General features: G+C 43.3%; 1 pseudogene; it reads left to right on the plus strand.

Annotated features, from left to right (window-relative positions):
• Positions 1–540: 540 nt before the first annotated feature.
• On the plus strand, positions 541–2,558 carry LOC116551534 (annotated as a pseudogene).
• The last annotated feature ends 1,245 nt before the right edge of the window (positions 2,559–3,803 follow it).

Here is a 3,803-nt window from a genome sequence, read left to right on the forward strand (position 1 = left end):
AAAATCAGTTATATATTATATAATATAAATATAAGTATAGGCCAGGCACGGTGGCTCACAACTGTAATCCTAGCACTTTGGGAGGCTGAGGCAGGTGGATCACGAGGTCAGGAGTTGAGACCAGCCTAGCCAACATGGTGAAACGTTGTTTCTACTAAAAATACAAAAATTAGCCAGATGTGGTGGCATGCATCTGTAGTCCCAGCTACTCGAGAGAATGAGGCAGGAGAATTGCTTGAAGCCGGGAGGCAGAGTTTGCAGTGAGCCTAGATGAGGCCACTGCACTCCAGCCTGTGCAACAGAGCAAGACTCCATCTTCAGAAAATAAACAAATAAATAAAGTATATTAATAATACACTTATAATAGTTATAAACACTCTTAAATATACCATAAGTATGTATTTATAATGTAATATAGCCTTTTGTGTCTGCTTCCTGTGGGGCGCGGTGGTAACCACTGGGTTGGGAACATAAGTGATTTTTCACCGTGTTTCTCCTGCTTCTTTTCTCCTCTTTTTTACTTTGTTGGTAGAGCACAGTATGGGTCACAAGAAGAAACAGCTGAAGCCCTGGTGCTGGTATTGTATAGAGATTTTGATGATGGGATGACCCATATACAGCACCAAAAAGCAAAGCATTTTAAATGTCATATATGTCACAAGAAATTGTATCCAGGACCTGGCTTAGCTATTCATTGCATGCAGGTGCATAAAGAAACAATAGATGCTGTACCAAATGCAATACCAAATGCAGACATATGGTATGGATATATGCCATATATACAGCATGGACATGGAAAAGAGATCCATGAAAAAGGCATGAGTAAAGTTCGGGTGCAGTGGCTCAAGCTTGTAATCCCAGCATTTTGGGAGGCCTAGGTGCATGGATCACGAGGTCAACAGATCAAGACCATCCTGGCCAACATGGTAAAACACCGTCTCTGCTAAGTATACAAAAATGAGCTGGGTGTGGTGGTGTGGGCCTGTAGTCCCAGCTACTTCGAAGGCTGAGGTAGGAGAATCACCTGAACCCGGGAGGCAGAGGTTGCAGTGAGCTGAGATCACTCCATTGCACTCCAGCCTGGCAACAGAGCAAGACTCCATCTCAAAAAAAGAAAGAAAAGAAAAAGACATGGATGAAAGATGATGATTTTTTGAACAGAAAACAAGAAAGTCAAGGAAAGAAGCAACAAGATGAATCTGATGAATATGATGATGACAATTCTGCAGCCTCAACTTTATTTCAACCACAGCCTGTTCAACATTAACAAGGTTATATTCCCCCAGTGGTGCAGCCAGGACTGTCACCAGTACCAGGAGCACCAGGAATGCCTCCAGGCATACCTCCACTAATGCCAGGTCATCCTCCCCTGATGCCAGGAATGCCACTAGTTATGCCAGGCATGCCACCTGGATTGCATCATCAGAGAAAATGCACCCAGTCACTTTGCGGTGAAAACATAATGATGGGTGGAATATGCCCCCTGGGCCAGGAATATACCATCTCTGATGCCTGGAATGTCACCAGGTATTCCCCCCACCCCCATTCCCGTCCTGGAATTCCTCCAGTGACCCAAGCACAGACTGTTTTAGTGCCAGGTATTCTTTTTTTTTTCTTTTTTTTGAGACGGAGTTTCACTCTTGTTACCCAGGCTGGAGTGCAATGGCGCGATCTCGGCCCACCGCAACCTCCACCTCCTGGGTTCAGGCAATTCTCCTGCCTCAGCCTCCTGAGTAGCTGGGATTACAGGCACGCGCCACCATGCCCAGCTAATTTTTTGTATTTTTAGTAGAGACGGGGTTTCACCATGTTGTCCAGGATGGTCTCGATCTCTTGACCTCGTGATCCACCTGCCTCGGCCTCCCAAAGTGCTGGGATTACAGGCGTGAGCCACCGCGCCCGGCCGTGCCAGGTATTCTTAATAGGCCACCTGCACCAACAGCAACTGTACCTGCTCCACAGCCTCCAGTTACTAAGCCTCTTTTTCCCAGTGCTGGACAGGCTCAGGCAGCTGTCCAAGGACCTGTTGGGACAGATTTCAAACCCTTAAATAGTACCCCTGCAACAACTACAGAACCCCTACATTCCCTGCTTATACATAGTCTACAGATTCAACCACTAGTACAACAAATAGTACTGCAGCTAAACCAGCAGCTTCAATAGCAAGTAAGCCTGCTACACTTAGAATAACCAATGCAAACAGTAAGTTGATCCATCCAGATGAGGCTGTATACCTGGAAGAGAGAAGGGCGCAGTTACCACGATATCAGTGTGATCTTCCTCAGCAAGGACAGGTCCCCATAGGTAATCTACCAGTTGGACCAATTGGAGGTATGATGCCACCATAGCCAGGCATCCCACAGCAACAAGGAATGAGACCCCCAGTGCCACCTCATGGTCAGTATAGTGGTCATCATCAAAACATGCCAGGATACCTTCCTGGTGCTATGCCCCTGTATGGACAGGGACCGCCAATGATGCCCCCTTACCAGGGTGGACTTTCTCGACCTCGGATGGGAATGAGACCTCCTGTAACATCGCAAGTGGGCTGTTACTGATCCTCACCCAGTCTAATAGGTTTGGAGATAAAACCTTTTCTCAAGCTGTGCTGTTTATATAGCCAACCTTCTGTCAACAAGGCTTCATTGTGACTTTAACAAATATTATCTTCCCACATACCAGGACATTTATTTTACATGGGAAAAATTATTTGGAATAATAAAGCAGGAGCTTTTCCTGAAGTTGCAATTTATACTGTATGGCTTCTTTTTAATGTTTCATCTAGGTTTTTAGAAGCGAAATGTAGTAAATTTAGTTTATTACATCGTGAAGATGTTGGAATTACATGAACATATCACCTTAATAAAGGCAAGTTCTGTAAGCTTACATTGCTATTTGTAAAGTTATGCCTTCACAGCGTTTCAGATGCTGTTGGACTTCATGTCACCAACCTAGCGTAGTGAGGGCCATAACTGTTTCCAAGAACTTGTACATTGGAAGTCTGAATGTGTAACAATATTTAATTTATTTAGAGTTCCTCATGTTGCAGGGTTCAAGAAATCCGACCCACCAATATCATGTGACTTTTCTATACTGGTAAACTTCATTGTAATAAAATGAGAAAAAAAGGTATGCTTTTTTATTCATAACCCAGCTGTGGACCACTGCTTGAAAGGTTTGTACAGATGCATGCCATGGTACATGTCCACATAACAAAATTTATAGTTACCAATGCAATCAATGCAATATATATATAGTAGGAAGTAGAAAAGTTCCTCTTCAAAGTTTCCTTTCTTGTTTAAGAAAAATTCATAAGTGTTAGAAATAATAGTCTGTTTTAAACACTTTCTTCAAAAGCCTTCTTGCTTTTTTGCCAGAAGCCCTATCCTATATCTGTTCTACATGCCTACAGCCATGTAGTACCTTCTATGTCCTTGTACTTTAACCAAGATATCTGTGCTGGATGTGCTCACAGGTATGTCCCAGCTCACAGCCTATGCCTCTTCCTTATTTGGACTTTTTTTTTTTCCTCTCCATTGCTTTAACCTGTTTAGAAAAGTTTCAAGTTATGAAGTTATTAGCCAATCAGGTTTTAGTTTAGATTGTGAGGTCTGGCTCCAGCCAACGGAGATCAGACACAGCAGTAAGGACAACCCCAAATTCGTAAGAAATAAACGTGTCTGTTTTCCTTTGTTCGTTGTACTCTCGTGGCAAGATTGCTAACAAGAGTACCCTTTCTCAGGATGTAAAAAGAATTGCTTTGCTGAGAGATCCTTTGTCCCAGTACTAATTTTTCTTTTCGG

This window comes from Sapajus apella, unplaced genomic scaffold (genome assembly GCF_009761245.1).
Source record: "Sapajus apella isolate SASKATOON/1434 unplaced genomic scaffold, GSC_monkey_1.0 scaffold10, whole genome shotgun sequence".
Taxonomy (NCBI): domain Eukaryota; kingdom Metazoa; phylum Chordata; class Mammalia; order Primates; family Cebidae; genus Sapajus; species Sapajus apella.